This window comes from Myxine glutinosa, chromosome 1 (assembly GCF_964187855.1).
Source record: "Myxine glutinosa chromosome 1, kmMyxGlut1.1, whole genome shotgun sequence".
Classification (NCBI taxonomy): domain Eukaryota; kingdom Metazoa; phylum Chordata; class Myxini; order Myxiniformes; family Myxinidae; genus Myxine; species Myxine glutinosa.
Genome location: NC_136261.1, coordinates 383,122,043 through 383,145,398, shown reverse-complemented (window position 1 = coordinate 383,145,398; position 23,356 = coordinate 383,122,043). Strand labels below are relative to the sequence as shown.

Here is a 23,356-nt window from a genome sequence, read left to right as displayed (position 1 = left end):
GGGGGAATGTCAGATTGAGAAATTGGATTGAATGGCCTCAGGGAACAATTTGAGGACCACGATTGTTCATAATTTGTATCAATGACGACACAAATATTGGAGGAAAGATCGATAGCAAAGGTGGGGTGGGAGGAGGGGTGGTGATCAGATTGTGGAAAACTGCACAGGTAATTTGCGAACACAGAAATCAATTTCAGAGATGCAGTTCAATTTGATCAGAAATAGAAGATATTTGGGAATGGGAAAGAATAACAGAAATAGTGTATGATATTGTTATGTCGGGGGGATAGAGGAATATCTAGAGCCAGGAAGATCTGCATTGGTAGGTACTCGACAGTTGTGAGAGGAAATCTACCTGTAATAAGTTCTGTGTTTAGCCCAGTTTGTCAGATCAAATGTATACCTGTGAACATACAAGGATGTTCGTGTGTTAAATAGTTGTAGGGACTAGGATAAGACCCCTGTGTGTCAGACCTGGTGAGCATTCCTTTGTCCATCATGGCAACACACTCAAATAGACACTTAGATAGGTCCCTTAGTGCACACATTCATTAATTCCCCTCCACCACAATGACTTTGGAAGAGACCAGGCAGGAAGACAGACCGGGGCACCACCGCATGGGGCCGCAGCCAGCCACATTACCAGCTGGCCTCGCAACGAGCATCGTGTAAGGCAGGCTATAGCCATGCCCAGGGAACGTGTGATTGGTTGAGGCGGAAGGCGCAAACATTTGGGGAATCAGGGCGGAAGGCGCCAAACGACCTTTGAGAAGCAGGTCGCTCGATGGAGGTCAAGCGTGAGTGATGTGGGAAGGCGCGAAAAGATCACAAAGGCGGGAGGGACAGATTGGTAATGCACCAGAACTGACCTCACAGGGCGAGTGACAAAACGTCTTACTCATGGGCATTTTCAGTCAGTTCTTAGTTCGTGTTGAGGCAGCTCTGAGTTTGAGGTTCTTCGACCTGGGTTCCGTGCTTGTGCTTCGCATGTTCGGTGGTCGGCTTGGCTGGTTCTTCTTCCCTGCATTCCTCCCTGGTGGTCGTTGGCGTCGTCCCTGAATCTTCGTGGTGCTTTTGGTGCATGTGGTTCTTCGTGGTGCTTTTGGTGCTTTGGTGCATGGAGCGAGGCTCGGTGCTGTAAGCAAACGGGACCTTGTGGACTATCGTGCGGGGACACGAGGCTTGGCATGCAGCGGCGTCCGTGGGCCTGGTGGAGCACGACCGGGGGCGGAACGAGGCCTACTTCCTGCTGACCGGAGCCGCAGTTGGACGACTGTGCTCGAAGCCGAACCCTCCTTGGCGACTGCAGACTACAGACAAAGATAAGATGCACCACATTTTACAAGTACACAACGGGACATTTATTTTATTCATTCTCCCTTTGTCTCGTATCCGAAATCTGTGTGGGGACGTCCCAACCTAGAATTTAGTTTATCACCGCGTTTCCCTGTCCCGATATTTATTTTGAATAAACCCTTCTATTACTTTCTTTTTCTATTCAAAATGCTGTGTCCGTTTTGAGTTCATTCCCTGCAGGATAGAGGGCTGGTGTCGGATCGCTACAGGTAAGCGATTGCCCCTTCTTCCTCTTCATTCTTCCTCCCGTGCTTCTATATTCGAATCCGTAATTGATCATTGCCTCAGTTAAAGCCGCTCAGTCATCCGCAGTCCTACGGTATTAACCGAGGGATTCGTGCGACAATATAATACAAAGGGCAGCCCCAAGAGGGTGACATGTGAGAAGGTTGTGGTTGTTTATACCAGGTGTAGACAGTCAGGGTAGCATCGTTTCAGAAATCCAGAGGAAATGCAAAGAGGATTTTAATGTTTATTAAAAGTGGGATTGTTTCTGGATCAAGAGTTGGTGTTAAAAGGAGTTTTAAAAAAAACCGAAGTAAAACATTCACAAGAGGAGACTTTGGATGGAAGCAATGCAGGGGGATTTCCAGTTACAAAATGGCTTTCCTTGAGGAAAGTGGTAGTCGGTACAATCAATACATGTCAATATAGGGACTTAAAAGACAATCAATACCCTAACCAAATAACATTGGTTAGGGACTTAAAATTGAAGGGAGAGAGGTACAGGTACATCGTCGGAAAGATCTGAGCTTGGGACTGGTTATTGTGACCTGTAAGTATTGTGTGAATTTAAAATAAATGACAATGCACATCAAGTGTTGTGGAGGATAATATCGCATGTGTTTCTGAATTCCTTCCTCTCCACCCAATCATTCCACTCCCCTCTTCCATTCCTTCTCTCTCCTCGATAGTACCCTGTCTGTGTGTTTATCATCCTCACTCCCACCCCTTCCATGAATTGTGTTACCTTATTTAGATTCAGTTGCAGGGTTTTGGACGAGGTCGAGGCAAGCCGAATATCCTCTCGTGTGTGTGTGTGTGTGTGTGTGTGTGTGTGTGTGTGTGTGTGTGTGTGTGTGTGTCCATCATAACCAATTGATGTTAAAGTCATCCCGAAGGGAACGTGATATGGCAATGCACAAAATGTGTCCACCTGGACATCATATCCTTCCTTCAACACTCATTGAATTTCCAACATAAAGAGAAAGAATCATCATGGGAACAAGGTGAGGTTATTTTTATTTTTATTATTATTATTATTATTATTATTATTATTATTATTATTATTTATTTCAACAGATGAAGTACAATTCAGTGGTGAGTGATTCCAATATCTATTGGTTATTAAAATATCCAATTTGTGTTTAAAACATGAAAGGGGCTTGATGAAACACCTTTATCTTTTATACACCAGTTAAACCACCCCCACCCATCAAAAATTTGCTTTAGCAAATCTTGCAAATTATGATTACGAGCAACGGTACCCGCCCTACGGGCAGGGCTTCAGTTGGGAAGCCCAAATGAAAAGGCAAAATATCAGAAATTGAAGGCTTTTTTTATTTTAAACGATTCATATAAACATTAGTTGAATCTTATCACACGCAACTCATCAAAATTAAAACGGTACATGGCGCCCATTTTGAAAAAAGATTGAATTCTGCAAAACGGAAGCGGCCGCAACACGTCGTTCTCAGTCGCACGTTTATGTGTGAAGAGTGCGAGCCTAAACTGTAACACAGAAGCGGCCGCTCCACCTGTTTCTCAGTCGCTTTGCACACGCTGCCGTGTTACTTCGGAACCGCACGTTTATAGAGGAAGAGTTCGTCAGGATTCGATCTACTCTCCTGGTACGTAGAATTTCAACAAAAGCCACATCACTGTTCATATCGGTAAATATTATTCCATCGTGTTTGAAAAACTGGAAAACTTGGAAAAAAAATATATAGCCTATTTTACTCCAGGGTGTCCGAGGATTACCCAGCCAAAATATCGTTGCGATCGGTTCAGCCGTTTCTGCGGTACCTTCGAATGGACAGACGGACGGACATTTGGTGAATTAAGTAAGATGTAAAAATTTGCTGATCGTTACCTGCATCCCTTGTTTGACCGTCTCAGTCTACCTTCGACCCTGCTATTGGCATTTTCCCTTTCTTTTTCTGTTTCCTCTATGTTGTTTTCTGCTCTGTTCTGTGTCCTCGTTCTTTCATGAGCCAAGAGCTTGTGCATATATATATAAAAAACAATAGTTATTAAAAAAAGGACACCTCTGTGGTCTTACCTGTGCAGTAAATCTTTGTAACCCTGAAAAGGTAGAAAATAAACAAAGATCAGCATCAGCTATCTGGATCTGTTAATCTGTTTTAATCAAATTTAAATCCGTTCAGTACCACAAACATCCGAGTAGTTTTCTTGTGAATGTTTGCATCAAGTGCACTCTGGGGTTTTGACATTAAAACTGCTGAGCCCTTTTTATATGGGTGGGCACGAGCCATGGAACACCAAGGACATGTGAGTTGAACAAAAATGAAAGTTTCTGATTTATTTTCTTGAAGGTATCTGAAACTTTTCAACAAACAGGCTTGCACAGAATGTCCCAAAATTCAAGAAACAGAAATAAATGCACTTCAAGTGAAAACTTGAGGTTTCCATCATGGAGAGCAGTCCAATCAATAGACAGTAAAATCACCACCATCACTAAAGGTTTGTTACTTGCGTCTGCTTGTTGCTTACAAAAATCAAATAATAGCAAATATATAACTTACACAAATAATAGCAAGTTGGTCTGATGCAGGGTGAGAAGGTAGGTTTGCATGTTGTTGTTTTTCTTCCTGCCCCAGGAGTTAGGGCCAAGGATTGCATGATTGTGCATATTTGCATGGTTGCTTAAGGGAGTAGAACAGAAAGGAGAAAAGGTAAGTAGCTTTGGCTCACTTCCCACAGCCCTACTGATTTATTTCATAGGTGAATTAAATGTGAGTCTGTAAGCGGTAAGACTGGGATGGTAGCACCTGCAATGAACCTTGTAGGGGCTATGGTTCCGGTGGGGGTAGGGGGGTGTTGGGGGGGGGGGGAGGGGGCTGTGTTATGTTTGTGGGGTAGTAATATGGAGAGTCAGGTAGATTTGTGGCGGTATCATGCTCTGGATGTCGGGTAAGAACCATCCCCATGTTATAAGTTCTGTTTAGCCGAATGTCGGAGTGAGGTGAATCTTCGTTCCCGTCAAGAGGCAGCGGGGCATGTTAACTAGCTTAAGGGACAAAGACAAATTAATTATTCCTTGTATATCAACCCTTTGTGATTTATCCTTTTGCTCTTTTGGCACTGCACCATAGACACTAGTGCCCACTCATTGCTCTAAATCGTAACCATAAAACCAACCAGAAGCCATATATACAGTGTGTGTATATATATATATATATATATATATATATATATATATATATATATATATGTGAAGAAGCAGCTCTTCGTTTGGAAAAGAAGTCCACAAATAGCCTGAAAAATGACGCAGCTTTTTATTAAAACCAACTTATACAGATCCGGAGGAGACAAGACATCTTCACGTCTGCCTTCCTGGAAACACATTGATTCTCATTCACTTATATATGAATACGATTATCAGAAAATCTCCGAGAGAACAAAGCGACTGGCGAGAGTCCCTCCCACCGTTATCCCTGTCATTCGGGGGAGTCAGCCCTTCCTTATCATTCGGACCAAATGTTTCTCTGGGCTCCGAGAAAACAGAAATGTAACTCACAGAGAGAAGAGTGCATGCTTGGCCAAACAAACCCACCAATATATGGGTTTGTTTACATGAGTAATTCAAAGCATGTTTATACAGAGTCATGCGTCGCTGTGATTAATACAAAATACACAAACTCACGCGCGTGAGCGTGATTTTACGACCGGCCTTATCTAGCCTCGAAAAAAGCACACGTATACAATTGTCCAGCATGACCTCATTTTAAACACAAACTGAAGCGAGCCTTTCCTCATCCAAAACTAAAACGAAGCAAAAACCCTTTATTAACTTTATGAAAATAGCATTTTTAAACAACATTTAAATCATAACACATTAGCAACCAACGTCTATAACTGAACTTTAGGCAATAACAAATCTACAACTTGACATTCCTTCCTCTTGTCTCGTCGAGACAAAGTATCTTAAGAGACAACGTGCCACATCGGGCTTTAATGAAAAATAATTGTGTAATGCGGGTATTGAAAAAAATAATTGTGTAATGCGGGTATCTCCCAAGGGCATATCGTGCGCCCAAAGCGCCTCGCCCGTGCATTTGGCGAACGTGTCGTGTGGTGCGTGCTTGGAGCCTGAGGGCTCAGAACATGAAAGTCCATTAACGTTTCGGATCCACAACGAAGGTGTCTGGTCCAGATGAGGTTCTGCTCCGCCAGAGGGCCCATCACCTCCCCTGCGGAACTTGCTCCCCCCACCCTTTGCAGACCCAGTCCTTGCAGATCTTCGACGTTAATCAACGATCATGCCCATGAGGTCCCTCACGTGCTGCTGTTCTGGGGAATACATAATATTGTCAGTATCTTGTGTCTCAATTTCCTGGTCAGGGTACAGAGCGTATAAATCCGATTCACTTGAAGCATTTGAACTTAAAACATTTGGAGAAAAGAGAGGGACTTCCTTTATGTCAAAGTCTCCCATGGGCGCCTGGTCGGCTTGCGGGTCTAGGATATCCACGTCGGGTCCCTCGACCGCCAGACCCAGTGTCGCAATCAGATCCATAGTTGGGTCGGAAGGGGGCGTGCAGCTGTCAGCTTGTAATACATAAGCAGCGTTAGCCAGTACACGCAAGGGGTTTATAGCACAAGTATCACAGTCATCACATACACCGTTACAGGCAGCAGCCAGTTCCCACATGGGATCCGCACAAGTATCACAGTCGTCACAAAATTCAATACAATTTTCTGGAGCGTTGGTCGCAACTGCCTTGTTGAAGGACCCGTTCAGGTCGACGGCCTCTGTGGTCAGAGCCATAGTCGTTGTCGGCGGCTTCTTCACTTTCCATCCTGTAAAATACTTTCTCATACAGAGGAGGACTAGAGATTTCATTAGTGCCCCCCAAATTACTACCCCGATTATCACAGCCAGTGTGGTCAATAACCACTTCACTATGGTGCCCGTCCATCCCTGGAACCAGTCAGTGAGCCAGCTAAATGTATAAGAATTTTCGCGCGCGATCCGATCGATCGTCAGGGCGTGGCTAGTTTCCCTTAGTCTCACTATTGCGGCTGACACTCCTTCAGATGGATCGGGTATGTAAGTGCAACATTTTCCCTCTATAATTCCGCATACCCCTCCTTTCTCTGCCAGGAGCATGTCCAAAGCCACCCGATTCTGCATCACCATTGTACGCATGTGAATTACCGTGTCCAATAGTATGTCATGAGCCGTAGCGGTGTCGTTTGCCACCTTTTCTAGGGTCAAAGCCAATTTGTCTATTCGGAAACTATCCATGACTGTGCCCGCTCCTGGGAAGAAGAAACCAAACACCTTTTCCCATAGACTCCCGTGTAGTTTAGTGGTTCCATCTTCGTTCATGACTGACCTCTTATAACGCCTGTCCAAGGACTTTGGGTCTAGCTCATCCAGTATCTCAACGTCAGGAAGGACTGAACCCAGATAACATGTGCCCCCCCAATTATTTGGTAAATAGGGGTAAGCCTTGTCGCCGCATATAAACATTGTCCCATGGGGTGGGACCAGGTGGGTGGATAAGCACTGGAGTCCCTTTACCACCCCATTAATCCTACTAACCCCCCTAGAGAATGTTATAGCCGTTATGTTGTGGTTGTGTTTATCTTGCAGTACTATTCGTAATGTAATCCCCGAGCTCCCTTGTCCCAGCTTCCCGGGGAGAGTGTAGGCGCATTCTGATTCTCCCATACGCAAGTGGCCGGAACCCTGGAGGCAGACCCTCCCTTTCTGTGGTTTGACCCAGACGGGGGCAGGCCTCTCGGCCACATGGGCAATCATTGACGGGCGATAATTAAATTGTCGATTGCAACTCTTGCCGTTGTCAACCCCTTCTCTTTCCAGCGTGGTGACTAAACATGGGGAATCGATAGGTTGTGAGCAGAGGTCATTGAGGGACAAGGGTAGCACTATCATGTGTATTCCTGTGGTGCCTGCTTGGGGAAAGCGCATGCACGACCAGCAGTGTGTCCTATTTTGAATTGTTGCCACTTCCCTGGCCACTTTCCAATATGTGTTTTCACCCTTCTTTGGGGCCTTATCCTGAGGTTGCGGCGTGAGTATGTATTCGATGCATGGTATGTAGTTCTTTTCGCCACCGGCCGCGCCAGGGGTCCAGACGCTGCACCGGACCTGCATGGTCATGTCTTTCCCTAGGCGTGTGCGTGTTTGTAGCTTAAAATCAGGGGTTCCCCATTGGTATCCTGGTTGGGCCAAGGTCTTAATGCTAGCTTGCCCGTCTTCCCGGAACTCTCGTTGCTTTTGTAGTACCATGCCAACGCGTCCAGGCCCTGCCGACAGTGCTAGCCAATTTATGTTCACCCAATTTGTGTGCAGGGCTTTCTGTTCGAAACATGGTAGTGATACTCTTTGTCCCCATGTTACGGTGAGGTGTCGGGTTTCGTTTTCGCATCTATTGGAATCGGAGTTTCCCCTAGCTGCTGTCGCTATCAATAGTATTGTACCTATGATTAGGCCCATCCTTACTGTGGTTGCTGTGGTGTAGTGTCTGGTGCTTGTATGGCCAACTTACAGTGCGTGGCGTGGATCCACGAGGTCTTGCCCTCGCAAAAGACTGCCGTTGGTGTATTCAGCAACACCTGGACTGGTCCCTTCCACCTTGGTTCCAAGGCGTTCTTGCAGGTGAAGTGCTCCACGAACACCTGGTCTTTTTCCTCTGGTGGGACACCTGGTCCACAAGTCTCCTGGGAACGCCTGGTCTACAGGTCTCCAATTCATAGATTCAATTCATTCAATTCATAGTTTCATAGAACACCTTTTCTCCAATTTCCTAATCCACTTTTTTTCAAGTGGATCCAATTTTATCCAATATTCAATTTTTAAATTCAATCCCATTTAATCCAGTCCAATTCAAATTAAATTCAATCCTTCTCTCAGCATCCCATTACCTGTTTCCAACATCAATAAAAATAAAATTATAAAATTAATAAAAAATCAATCATCTCAACTCTCAAATCAAATCAAAAAATCAATCAAAATCATAAAAAAATCAATAAAATAATAAAATAAACGAAAATTACTTCAGCGAGAGTTTCAACTAGAATTAACACAAACAAACCACCATTAACCTCCATTAACACAAACAAACCACCATTAACCTCCATTAACACAAACAAACCACCATTAACCTCCATTAACCTCCCCCTATTATTTATTTATATTCACGAATAAACAAATAATAGAAATAACCTGGTCTACTTCCAATTTCAATTCTGGTCAGTTCTGGTGTCTGGTCACACACAATGTTTTCCTCACCCACTGTGATTCGCTCAAAATAGATTCTCACTGTTATGTCTGAAATTCGTCTCATGAAAACCCATTCAAGAGTCCGGTGTAACAGATAGCCAAACACATAGACACGCCGAAGACCCCAGGGTACCCATCAAACTAGCTTGTCCCCAGATCCACAACACAGCGAAACATGTAACTTTACTAAAACTAGAACGGGCACTCGGTAGAGCGCATACCTTCGCCGCAGCTACTTTTGTTGCCAAAATAAAAGACTACAAGATCTGTGTAGCAAAGCCACACCTACGTTGTCATGCGGGAAGATTTGTTTCAAATTAAACCATTCTATCCCGCCAAAAGTTTGATATTGTAATCACATCCATGACCTTTTCATGACCTTGACCTTGACCTTTGACCCGATCGATTCCAAAATCTAATCAAATGGTTCCCGGATAATAACCTATCATCCCACCAAATTTCATGCGAATCGGTTGAATACTTTTTGAGTTATGCGAATAACATACACATACACACACACACACACGCAGACATACAAATAAATACACAGCGATCAAAACATAACCTTCCGCTTTTGCGAAGGTAATAATCACTTACTCATAACTAATACTCATAATAACTCATAATTACTTATGTAATTACTCATGCCAATACTTACTTAAAATAATGTAATATCCCAATCTTCACCCCCTATGCAAATCGAAGCACCCCGGACAATCCACAACCAATATCAACCACTGTAGCCGCCTTCCTGACTCCAGGCAGCCACACGCAGCCACATACATCTCCATCCACCTCACACAAGACAACAGCCAACGAGTGTGTCCACCACACAGAAACCTTTGGCAATGCAACAACCGAACTCCCAGACAACCAACAACAAAACCCAATCCATCTCCATGGCTTATCAAGCAGTTCCAACTTAATCCAGCTTCACATACCGCTTTCCCCAAAAACTCGTGAAACTTCACCCCCATTCTGGAAAAACCCTGGACTGAACCCTGACACCCTAAATAACTTCAGACCCATCTCCAATCTACCCTTTCTGTCAAAAGTTTTGGAACGTGCTGTGGCCACTCAACTCAAACATCACCACTCTGCCAATAACCTGTATGAAACATCCCAATCCGGATTCTGCTCCAGCCACAGTACTGAAACTGTTCTCCTCAAAATCACCAGCGACCTTTTCTCTCCTCTGATGCCGGCAACCTCAACATTTTCATCCTCCTCACCTCAACGCCTCCTTTGACATCATCAATCACACCATCCTCCTCACCCTGTTTAGACCAGCTTGTGCCTATTAAACCCAAATCAGTTCACTCCCAAGCCTACAAGGACCACCTACAGCACTGCAAAGATGTCCTCTACTCCACCTACTACCCTCAAATTATCCACTCTGGCTCCGGAATCCCAAAAGCACTCTTCTCTACAATAAACAAACTAAATAAACAAACTTTACAACGTGAACAAACTCCTCAGCGCCCTGGATACCACCACCTGTCATTCAGAGTAGACAACAGCATCTCCTTTCTGGCTTTCAGCATCTCCTTTCTCCTTTCTGGCATCCAAATAAAATTCTGGCTTCAAATCAACTTCCTCGAACTTAACTATGATAAATCTAAAACCACTCACCAAATCCACCCATAACTTTGCCCCCAACATCGATGGTTTCCCAGTATCCACCTTTTATGAATTTTATGAATCTTCTCATTATTCGAAAGTTTACAAAATGTCCCAAATCTGTATATTATTTTCTACTGTGGTTATATTAAACCATTATTTTACAAAATCCAACTTTCAATACACTGAAAAATGCTTCGCCATGGAATAGTCCACCACTCATATAAATAATCATAAGAGTTCTGCAAAACATCTCCATCTTTAAAACTTAGCCAACCAATTTTAAACCACATGTTTTCCCCCCAAAAAACAAGTCACATTCTTTGTATATTGCCAACATTGTTCATCGTTTAAGTATCATCCAGAACTAAATTTTTATAAACCATCAACTTGTAGATGCATTTATTTATATCCCATTAACCCAAGAACTCTCAATTGCTTGGTTATATTTTAGTAATGTCATATATCCATATTTCTTTTCCAAATTGTTCCTGATATACACATTAATCCCATCTGTCTTTGTTTCCAGATGAACTCAAATCAGGAAATCAACACAAATCCTTATTACCTCCAATCAATCACACTGCACATCATTCCCCGTCCTTGATGGATAATTTTACATCCAGATGGGCACAGCATCCCATTTTTGGCGACCCAGCCCTGAAACAAGCCCCTGGACTCCTTGCAGGCTGGACCAAAACCCCTGGACCTGCCTCCATGGAACAATGACGCCTAAGCACTCAATTAGCCCTCCCAGTACCAAAGACTTACAATCAGACCGACAGACAGACAAATAACAGAGGCATGTCGCCAGCCCCAGCACAGGACATCACCTTTCCGGGCAGGCACAATATAATCCACAGTATCGAAATGCCAATTTCTATCCGGAGCCTCGCGAAGCCAAAATCGGACATGTTCACTGCATTTCAACCTCCATTTCACTGACCATGACTATCCCCATTGCTCGATCACGCACGTCACTGTGCTCGGCCCGGTTAAATTAAACTCAAGCGTACTGTACCTGACGCTTCCGGTCGGCACCGGAAGTCTGTTTATTTCTTGAGACCCCTGAATCGGGACATCAACGACAATTACAACGACAAACTGGACTCGATATTCTCTGTTCATTAATTACGTACATGATTTCAGTTTTACCCAACAATATATGTCCCGATATTCTCTCCAGATTTAAGTTCTATATCCTGTCGTTAAAGCAACACCCTGTAGACTGACTCCGCCTGTCGTTCTTCCAAGGTTAGTGAATTGCCTCTGACCTCTTACCCTTACATATCTCGAACAAAGGTCAAATAAACTTCGAAAGGTCAAACTTCAAATTGGGGTAACCAGCGCTTTATTATCCCACAAGTAATGCAAGTCCGGCGACAATGGACAAATGACCATTAATGTGGCTCTACATAGCATAATGCTAACTTCTACGAATCCAACAACCGTCACAATCCGCCCAGGAACGTCCGTACGAGGCGTGCTTTACAATGCAGCACCCTTGCTACCTAGTGCACCTTTCGCACATCCCTCCTCGTTCGCACAACGCTTCATCAACAAACCTCCTCGCGCCCACACAACTGCAACCCCCGTGTCCACCCAGAGTGCCCAATCTGCGACCCACAATCTTCTCGGGGCACACACTTCCTCCTTGAAATCCATGCCTCAGAAATATAACTCCACAGAACAGACAGCAATGAAACCACAACCTCCGACAACCATTCGACGTACCTTATTCGCACATCTAGGTGTCTCCTTGCCCCCCGTCATTGCAAGAGCATCTTGTCTTGTACCTGGAACAATATCCTCCCAAGTACACTCATTCCGCTCCCATCCCACTCCTGACACTGGACAAATGGCTTCGTTACACACCTGACCACCGCACACCTTGGCACCAGCCACACCACATACCGACAGTTGAAACCTCGATATTCCTCTTTCCTCGGATAAGCGTTCTGTTGAAAACGTGACATTTCTGCTCAAATTATTGAAATTTTAATAACTTAACCTTACCAGCATCGCTCGCCAGCAAACCCTTTGTCCGGCGCATCGACCAACACAAATGCATCGATGCATCTTCCAGCCGCCACTCCGCACTGTACCTTACTTACTGTATGAACAAGACTTCCTGTTGGAACTTGTCACCGGAAATTAATTACTCTGTCTTGAAATCGTTTATTTTAGCGTTTAGAAAATCATTCTAGAAATCGAATTTAGTTTAGAAATCGTTTCTTCCCCTTATATAAATCCATATTAAATAACGTATTCCTTCTGTGACATTGCATGGCATGTATGTCGCAGGTTCTCACTATTCCGACATGGCTCATGACTCATGTCTAATTCTGACAAGAAGATGAAGGATGAAGGACATGACATGAAGAAGAAGATTCTGACAAGATACTGACATGTGAACGTCCGACATCCAGCAAAGTCGAAATGACCCACAATGCATTTGGGCACACATCCTCCTCTGAGAGTGGGCGAGTTATCGCCGGCACTCTGAGCAACCTCATCCTCTGAACCCAATTCAACAAACTCAACAACAACTGCTCTTATTTCCCATCCTGACAACAACAATTACAACGACAACTGCCCAAAAACCCGAGAGCCCCCATTCAGCGCACACGTGGCTCGCGGCTCGCTCGGTTCCTGCCCGAACGCACAATAACTCTACTCAAACTTCCACGGAGCCGCACGGCGGAAACACAGGTTTGTACCACACTTTAATTAAACGAACATCGCCAGGATTCTCGGATAGACGTAAATTTCACAACACACATGACAAAAATCCGATTTAAATTCAGAGATCGCCGATCGACCTGGCACAACCATCTCAACGCGACGACGCCACGCCGCCCCCCGTCTTGGCGCGCACCCTCGTGCCTCCACACGAATCCCAACACTCCCTGCACGCCGCTCTATTCGCGTTCACGGCGGGGTTTACCTCACGTTGGGACATGCAGTCGGCTGTCATAACAAAGTGCGAAAAGCTGTCATAACAAATCTACGACCTGGCATGTAGTGAGCTGTCAGAACATTGAGCTGTCAGAACTCATCCCTAGCTCGTAAACATCGCAAAAAAACAGGATCTCCGACGCTCCACCTCTCTGACCCAAAATGCACTATATGACACCAATTCCAAAGGTGAGCTGCCTCAGCGATACATCCCACACATACAATCCACAATATCTGCCATTGAATGAACTCTTCGATTCAAGTAAAACACACATATTGATTCGAATTCTGAATTTAGTTCAACAAATTCCAAATTTCTTGCCCGACTGCCGCTCGAAAGACAAAGCAGCCCATCCTGCAACCATCTCCTAGAAACCGCTTCATATCAACAGTAGGTCGACAAGGGCACTCCGAGTGCTTTCCTGACCCGATTTATATCAATTCGCTTCCCAAACAACTCCCAAACAGATGAAAATCCGGACTCAGTTCAGGACCTCGCCTGTTCTCTCGGATAGACGCTAAAATGGACATTCCCGGCCTGAATTTCCCGCACGTCGAGCAGATCACTTACAAAGCTTCACACCGAAACCCTCTGCTTTGCATATGTCATACAGACAAATACATTGGCTAGATACACACGTCAATTAACATCCCAATATACATTCATTCCTCATTCATATACGAGTAGAAGTCTCCCAGACTTCGCGCGAAACTCAGATCGACTCAAATCATGCCTTTCTCCAGCCACTCCCAAACAATCTTTGCTCATTCATGTTACGTCTCTCATTCAAGGAAAAGGATTTTTTGGGACGGGTTGGACGGGGGTGGGTTGAGGTGAAAAAGGGAAGGCAGGGCGGGGGGTGTTGGGGTGTTGCCTAGAGCCCCGGGACTGAGCTCAGGTCTTGGGGGGGTGGGGGGTGTTGCCTAGAGCCCCGGGACTGAGCTCAGGTCTTGGGGGGGTGGGGGGTCTTGGTCTGGTATCTGGTCCAGCGGCATCACTCGCTGATTTACTTGTTTAACTGCTTACTTACTTGTCCTCTGGCCAGGGATTATTTAAATCTTTAGTTAACACAGCCCAGTCCTTTAATGGTCTTACCGCGGCAAAATGATGCCTCTTAAACATGAAAGATGCCGGGGTTCCCTTAAGGGGTTCCCTTTCTTTCATTAGCTTGCTTCCCATCTTATTGCTCTGGGCTGATCCTTCCTGGAAAGTTCTCGGCCTGGCTCAACCTTTACGGCTGTCCGACCTCACTTTTCCCTTTCCCTAGTTAACTTATAACGTTATCTTTACCGATATCCTGCGCAAATCCTTTTACTGGCCTTGTTCTTTATGGCCCTCTTAAGTTAGCCACAGCCCTTCGTTCCCTGGCATGCAATGGCATACCCCATCTTGTCTCTGGGCTGTTCCTTCCTGGAAAGTTCTCGGCCTGGTCCAACCTTTACGGCTGTCCGACCTCACTTTCCCCTCCTGGTGCTAACGGTAACTTTAAGCTTACTGTTAAGTCCTTACTGGTATCCTTACTTGTTTATCCTGGCTTTAACAAAGCCACGTCATTCTGAGGCCTAAAATGAGCCTTTACTTACAATTTCTGTTCGAGTGCAGGCAGCGCGGAAGACAAGGAGACTGAATCCGCTCGAGGGAGGAAGGTACGAATTTGGAATAATAGCCCTCTGATATAAAACAACTCCCACCTTTAATCAAATCAACGTGCCGGCGCCGGCCTCAGGCAACCTTCCTCCTGTCCCTCGGGCTCCGTTTCCCGTCGTCCGGTGCTGACCCCACTCCTGGTACCATCTGGTAGAAGCAGCTCTTCGTTTGGAAAAGAAGTCCACAAATAGCCTGAAAAATGACGCAGCTTTTTATTAAAACCAACTTATACAGATCCGGAGGAGACAAGACATCTTCACGTCTGCCTTCCTGGAAACACATTGATTCTCATTCACTTATATATGAATACGATTATCAGAAAATCTCCGAGAGAACAAAGCGACTGGCGAGAGTCCCTCCCACCGTTATCCCTGTCATTCGGGGGAGTCAGCCCTTCCTTATCATTCGGACCAAATGTTTCTCTGGGCTCCGAGAAAACAGAAATGTAACTCACAGAGAGAAGAGTGCATGCTTGGCCAAACAAACCCACCAATATATGGGTTTGTTTACATGAGTAATTCAAAGCATGTTTATACAGAGTCATGCGTCGCTGTGATTAATACAAAATACACAAACTCACGCGCGTGAGCGTGATTTTACGACCGGCCTTATCTAGCCTCGAAAAAAGCACACGTATACAATTGTCCAGCATGACCTCATTTTAAACACAAACTGAAGCGAGCCTTTCCTCATCCAAAACTAAAACGAAGCAAAAACCCTTTATTAACTTTATGAAAATAGCATTTTTAAACAACATTTAAATCATAACACATTAGCAACCAACGTCTATAACTGAACTTTAGGCAATAACAAATCTACAACTTGACATATATATATATATATATATATATATACAGACTTGGCATTTAATATGGAATATTTTTCTTGTGGGGGTGAACTTACTTTTCAAGATGTCTGAGAACCAAAAGTTCATTGGAATTATGTTGAAATTATTCTAGATTTTGTTAATGTGACCTTTAAAAGAAACAAAAACCACATTTGTTGCGGATATGGCATTTGGCCTCAATATCCGCTTGTAAATACTCCCCTATTTCCCCAATACTCCCCAACTATCCCCAATCCCCCATTCCCTAGTCCCATTGCCTGTAAATAACACTCTGTAGAACCGACCTTCCCCTTTTTCCCCCATTAAATGTCGTGCCCAGGTTCACCGCATCTCACGTAGACAACTATAGGACATCTTGCTAGTTATTCTTAGTCTATGTCAGTTAAGGACTCGTTTCCATTAATTCTGACTCTTCGTTGCACCAGAATGTGATCGTATGGCACCAGTAGTGAGTTTAGGACCTCCCCTTACCTCCTCCCATCTTCCCCATGAAACAACAACTACAACAACAACTACAACAACAACTACAACAACAACTACAACAACAGAGGGGCGCGGCGCGGCGTGCGGGGAGTGTGCGTCCTCACACCGGCGTGGTTAGCCGCCATTGCCCATGCGCTCCACGGGGTTACCACGAAGGGGCTGGCTGTCAGCTCCTCGTCAGGGGCGGAGCCAGTAACCCCCCCGCACGCACCCAATGAGAAGCAACGGGCCGATTCCATCTGGGGTGGAGCTAACGAGCCGAGGGCGTGTCACTCCCCGCCGGATATACGCGGCCACTTACCGGACGTGACGAGAGATGCGCCCTGAGCTTGAAGAAGAGCCAGTCACGACCTTCTAGCGCTGAGAGAGACCTCCCGCATCTCTGGACCGGACCGGGTCGATTCTGTCCTTGAGCCAAGAGTGCACCTTGAGCCATCGACTACCCGCTTTCCTTGCCATCAATCCCCGTGTGAGTCAGTTTTTGTCCTGTTTATCTGTCGTCTGTCGGGGCTATTATAAGACCGTGTTTAAGTGCCTGTCTTCCTATGCTGTCCCTCTCATTCCTGTAATCTAACCATCCGCCATAATATAACCTCCTCCGGAGGTCTTGAGAACTGAACCCTTGGTGTCGTGTCCTTTTAATCCAGCCATTGTGTCCTTTTCCTTCATTGACCTAGCATAGCGCGACTCGGCCAAGGTTCGAGTATAATCGGGTAAACGTGCAGGCGCGGTCATACCAAACCGCTCGGTAAACTAACATCCACAACCGCGTCTGTAACAATTGGTGTCAGGAGTGTCGGATTCGGACCTGGGACTAAATTTATTAGGCCCAAATTTTGGAACACCAATTGTACCACTAGGGTAACAATTGGTGTTGGGGAGGTAGAATTCGATCCGGAGCGCGTTTCCCGCGCTCGAAATTATAACGGCGAAATTTGAATTTGTTTTACGGAAATAAAAACCCGAATTTTGAAAGTCGCGCTATGGCGGATCAAGACAGCTGGGGTCCGGTAGGGGAGAGTGAGGCAGGGTCGGTCCAGGACCAAATTGAGGGACGCGAGGAGAGCGAAGCAGCGAGGGTAGCAGACGCACAAAATAGCGTCGTTGCGCCCGACGTTGCGGGGGCGCAAAATGGCGCCTCGCTGGTCACCGCGCCCGCGACCGTGGCAGCGCCCCTGGTGGATTCGAACCTTTTCCTCCTGCAAATGGGGGCCCTTATGGAGAGGCTAGAAGCAAAAATGGGGGTAATGGGAAACCAAATGGGGGTAATGGGGAACCGGATGGAGGCTCAGAATGAGCAAATGAGGGTTAATAGTGAGCGATTAGAGGGCCAAATGGGGGTAATGAGGGACGAAGCGAGGGGTACCGGTGAGGGGTTAGACAATAATTTTAAGGGATTAGACAATAAATTTGGGAAGTTAGACAATAATTTTGAGGAGTTAGACAAGAAATTTGGGAAGTTAGACAATAATTTTGAGGAGTTAGACAAGAAATTTGGGAAGTTAGACAATAATTTTGAGGGGTTAGACAACGGGATAAAAGAGGTGAGAAATGGGTTAATGGGGGTAGAAAACAGAATGGCCGCTCAAGAGAATCAAATGGAAGGGATGCAAAAAGGGTTAGAGGGGTTAGAAAACAGAATGGAAGGCAAATTGAGGGACATGAGGGACCAAGCGGAAAGGGAAGTTAACCAAATGGGGCAGCAGATAGAGGGGGTCAGAATGGGGGTAGAAACCAAACTGGATGCTCACAGGGAGGAAATGGAGCAGATGAGGGTGGCATCTGGGCAGGAGATGCAAGTGATGGGAGAGGAGATCAGAAGAGGAGTGAGTGAGGAGGTCGGAGGAGTGCGCGAGGAGGTGAGGCACTGTAAGGAGCACATGGAGAAGGAGGTGAGAAAGGGGACTGTAAAATTGCAAGGGGGCATAGAGGACCTGACGCAGGAGGTGGAGCAGCTGACGGTGGGACAGACGGAGTTAGTGGAGCAGGTACAAAGGAACACTGCGGTATTAGGAGGTTTAAAAGCGACACAGAAAGAACTAAAAGATGACTTGGTAGCGACGAAGAGGGAATGTCAGATGGTACGTGAGGGATTGACAACGAGGTTGGACGAGGTGATAGAGGTAATGGAGACGAAGGACCGGCAGGTGAGGACGCACATGGAAACGGTCAAGGTAGCCTTGGAGGACGAGCTTGAGGAGACGTACCGGGGAATAAAGGAGGTGAAGCAGAAATTAGAAGAAGTGGAAGAAGGGGTGAGCGAAATTAAGAAGCGACGGAGAGAGGATAATAAAGAGATAAAAGAGGAGGTAAAAGAATTGGTCCAAAGTCTGTGTTCGGATCGTGATGATGTGCTCATTAACCGGATGAGGGATTCGCAGGTGATGGAGGAGAAGCGAAAAGAAAGAGGACCCGGTGTAAGTGGTGACCAATATGGTCGTGCGTATGATGCGCCAGGTGATTTAATAAGCTTGGGGGTCGAGATGGACCCGGGTGTTCGTGAGAGGCCGTTGGTGAAGTGTGCGACAGGTCTGGTGTGCGAAAGAGGAGGTGTGCGAGAAAGTCCGACTCTGGGGTGTGTGAGGAAAAAGTGCGTGCCAAGGAGTGAGGGTGCTGGCGAGAGTGAGTCGGTCGTAGCGCGTGTGCGAGGGAGCACATGGAAGCGCGGTGTGGTAAGTGTTACAGAGGGTGTGACGGGAGAGTGTGCGCAGGAGGGTGTGCGAGAAAGGTGTGTGACGGACAGGTGCATGGGGAGTAAGGGTGAGTGCGCTGTCAAGAATGGAGGTGAGAGTAGTGAGAGTGACAAGGAGAGTGAGTTGGTTGTGACAGGTGAGCGAGGATGTACACCTGGGATGGAAGGATGCACACCTGGAATAGTAGAGCGTGAGTGGGAATGCACGCTGGAGTTGGTGGTGAGGCACGTGGTTGGGTGTGCGAATGAGAGCACACCTGTGATTGTCACAGAGGAGGTGACAGAGGAGGGGGCGCGAAGAGGTGTGTTGGTGAGGTGTGCTACCAACGAATGTGTGCCAAGGTGTTCGGTGGCCAGGTGTGTGACCAAGGCTGTGAGTGGAATGAGGGTACCTGGGTGTGTAAGGAAAGGTACGAGGAGCATGGGCACGGCTGGATGTGTGAGCAAGGAACGGGCTGCGGGGTGTAAGCGTCCAGGTGAAGCATCGACGGTAACCGGTTTAGAGGTTAGAGCGACTTTTAGCCGAATCGGGCCCTCGGTGCGTGCTGGGCCTCGCTTTGAACGGCCGCGTCCGTGCTCCACTAGGCGGAGCGGGCAGCCCGATAGAAAGGGTCGTCGTGGCGACCACTTTTTGTTGAGGCAGTCCGGCAGGTCGAGATCGGGACATTGGATGGCTCCACGCCGAGATGGTGCGTGGGATCTCGGCCCGGGTAAGCCCCCGTCCCTGCACCGAGTGCCGGACGCATCCAGCCGCTGGCACAGAACAACCCGCATTCATGGCTTGGCTTTACGAAGCCGGGCTTTGGACAGGAGTTGGCGCACCGAGAGGCATTAGTGAGTAGACTGGGTGATGAGGTTAGTGTTTTGGACCCAAAATTAGAGAAAAACAAAATTTGATGATTGGCAAGGGATTGGCAGTAGTGATTGGCAGATGATGGGTAGTGATTGGCAAATTTTTAATTTGTTGAAATTGGATGTGCAAAATTGGTAGTGAGCGATGGGCCCGGTGGGTAAGGGTGGCATCCTTGCCACCCTTCCCATAATGGGGGGGCAAAGGAGCAATAGCTTATGGGGTGTATGGCAGTGAAAACTAGCCCGGGTGGGTTAGGTTATATTGATAGGGCCCGAGAAGATGACATTAGGTGACGTTAAGATTAGTTAGTGACTGATACCTGTAGTGGGGACGCAGGTAGATTAGTATGGATGATAATGACGAGGGAGCGCAATAGTTTAAAGGGACGACTGGGAAGCGCAAGTTTCAGAGGGGAGTAGTTAGCTGAGATGATGCCGTGTGTGTGAGGATTGAACAGGTGAGGATTGAACAGGTGTAACTGAACAGGTGTGATTGCACAGGTGTGCAACTGGACAGGTGTGTGGAGCAGTGTATGAGTAGTGAGTGTTGTGGATCAGCGCGAATGCGCTTGGGGAGAGAAGGGTGCAGGTGGCACCGGGTGTGAGAGCACAGGTGTGCAAGTGCAGGTGTGTGGAATAGATGGAGCAGAGAATGACTGGTGTGGAGAGAGTTGGAGTAAGTGGTACGGAGTGGTGTGCATGGTGCGAAGGTGTGGATGGGGGAAGAGTGGACCCCTTTCACGAATACCCGGGGCGGGTAGTGTAAGTGTTAGGTAGAGGGTACAGGTAAATTGTGGTTGGATATTGGCATCTGTGGTGCGGTTGCAGAATGGTGTTGTGAATGGGTGCATTAGTGTTGTGGAAATGGCTGGGCGTGTAGCCTGTTAGTGTGTGTAGTTGGTTGGGCACTCCACCACTGTGAGGATGTCGGCCAGGTGAGGCCGCAGGTGGGCTCTGGGAGCCGGTAGAGTTGTGGATGGGGCCCGAGGATCCGGAGGACGGACCCGGGTAGCCCAGTGCCAGAGAGGGCACCGAGTGGGGAGAGCGCCAGAGGGCCTTCCCCAGGTAGTTAGGTTAGGGTAAGGAGCAGGTAAGCTCGGAGGCAACTGCAGTGGTGGAGGTGTGCAGGTGGGTAGACCCGCTGGGAGAGGTACACGCCACAGCCCAGAAATTGTGCGAGGGCACCGGGAGATGAATCGGGGGAGTGAGACCCCAAATTGAAAAGCACCACAGTTTGGCCAATGGGAATTGGTTTTTAGAACCCATAGTGTAAGAGGGCCAATGGTTTGGCCGGAGAAAGACCCCGGGTAGTGTAAAGTTGTTAAAGTCATTTAGGAAATAGTTAGGATTGATGAACCTGTCGCACCATACGCAGCCACTTACCTGTGGTGATGATGACGACTCCACACCTGTGTTTTCTTTGTTTGTGTTGCAGAAATGAGAATTGCTGTGAGGATTTGTGAGACGCATCACGACGTGGATGAGACATTGGGGTGATTCCATCTCTCCCTCCCTAGGAGGGACTGATGATGAATTGGTGATAGCAAATTATGATGTTGAGTTGGAGATGGCAAATTTTGATGAAAGTTGAAAATGGCAAATTTGATTGGTTAGGAGGGAGAGAAGACGAATTTGGTTTATGGGAGGAACGGGGAAGACAGTAGGGATGTTTGTTGATTTGTAAAGTCGATGTTTATGGGTAGTGTTGTGTTTTGTGGATACAGTAAGGGGTAAGGGAGGGGCCATGTAGGTTACCTGGTTGGGGGGGGGGGGGCGTACGGTAGGAACGTACCTGTCTCACCTGGTTCCCATGTGCCCCCAATGTGCATCATCTTATATTGCGTGCACTTTTGCGCCCTTACCACCTTACTCACTTGTCTGTTTCTTTTGTCTCCCACCTCCGAGGATCTGGCTTTGGGGTAGAGAGAGAGGAGAGAGAGGTGCTGGCTACGCAGTTGTGGGCCTGCACTTTCGCTGCTTGCTGCCTGGATCAATAAACACCATATGGACCGCAATGTTGGTGGCCACCCACAATGGACCCCAGTTCTTTTGCGGCCAAGCACCACCCGTGGATGGACCTATGGGTCAACGTGGCACCTATGCCATACAAGGTGAACCACTAACAGTTGGCCCCCTGACGGCCACAATAAATAAATGGACGTGGTTGGCGCCTTTCTTTATGTTTCTAAGGAAGTAAGAAGGCCAAGTGCACCACACGAAGGCAAGACCAGCGGCAGAACATCGGCCGGCTGCGACACCACACAATGATCACTAAACATTTTATTGGTGCACCGGATGGTGCTGACTGTGTGATGGGGTGGTGCTTTTGGTGCTTGGATGGGGTGCTCTGCACATTATTAAAGGCCGTAAGGCCACAGAGCACTCGTGGGTTGGTGTATCGATGCTGGCATGCGTGCTCTCTCTATGCATAACATCTGCATGTGTTCCTCCAAAAACAGGTCCTGGATCGTAGTGTAAATAGCAGCGTAGTCTTGTAAATAATGCTCCCTACCGGCTGTATGTTTAGTTTGCGAATTCTTTCCGCAATTCGGTTATCCTGTGGGTGTGTTTCTGTGAGGAGAAGGGTGCAACGTCGCAGGGGGTCATATTTACTCATTTGTGAACATCTGTAAAACTGTCGCACTCAGGGTAGAGTTAATAGTAGAGGGAACTACATCTGAGTGCCACACTAAAATAGGTAAAAATTTATCGGGTCGGGTCGCCCCGAGGGTAGAGAAGGGTGCAATGTTGCGGATATGGCATTTGGCCTCAATATCCGCTTGTAAATACTCCCCTATTTCCCCAATACTCCCCAACTATCCCCAATCCCCCATTCCCTAGTCCCATTGCCTGTAAATAACACTCTGTAGAACCGACCTTCCCCTTTTTCCCCCATTAAATGTCGTGCCCAGGTTCACCGCATCTCACGTAGACAACTATAGGACATCTTGCTAGTTATTCTTAGTCTATGTCAGTTAAGGACTCGTTTCCATTAATTCTGACTCTTCGTTGCACCAGAATGTGATCGTATGGCACCAGTAGTGAGTTTAGGACCTCCCCTTACCTCCTCCCATCTTCCCCATGAAACAACAACTACAACAACAACTACAACAACAACTACAACAACAACTACAACAACAACTACAACAACAGAGGGGCGCGGCGCGGCGTGCGGGGAGTGTGCGTCCTCACACCGGCGTGGTTAGCCGCCATTGCCCATGCGCTCCACGGGGTTACCACGAAGGGGCTGGCTGTCAGCTCCTCGTCAGGGGCGGAGCCAGTAACCCCCCCGCACGCACCCAATGAGAAGCAACGGGCCGATTCCATCTGGGGCGGAGCTAACGAGCCGAGGGCGTGTCACTCCCCGCCGGATATACGCGGCCACTTACCGGACGTGACGAGAGA

General features: G+C 47.0%; 1 protein-coding gene and 1 long non-coding RNA gene across 2 annotated transcripts in view; both read right to left on the bottom strand.

Moving 5' to 3' along the window:
- Positions 1–23,356, bottom strand: part of LOC137416086 (E3 ubiquitin/ISG15 ligase TRIM25-like) — a 141,911-nt gene that overhangs the window by 16,489 nt on the left and 102,066 nt on the right. The window lies entirely within an intron of this gene.
- Positions 4,860–9,776, bottom strand: LOC144889546 (uncharacterized). The gene is made up of 2 exons (XR_013621860.1): positions 8,734–9,776; positions 4,860–8,703 (listed from the first exon to the last, which is right to left on the bottom strand). It is a non-coding gene; the product is annotated as an uncharacterized LOC144889546 (long non-coding RNA).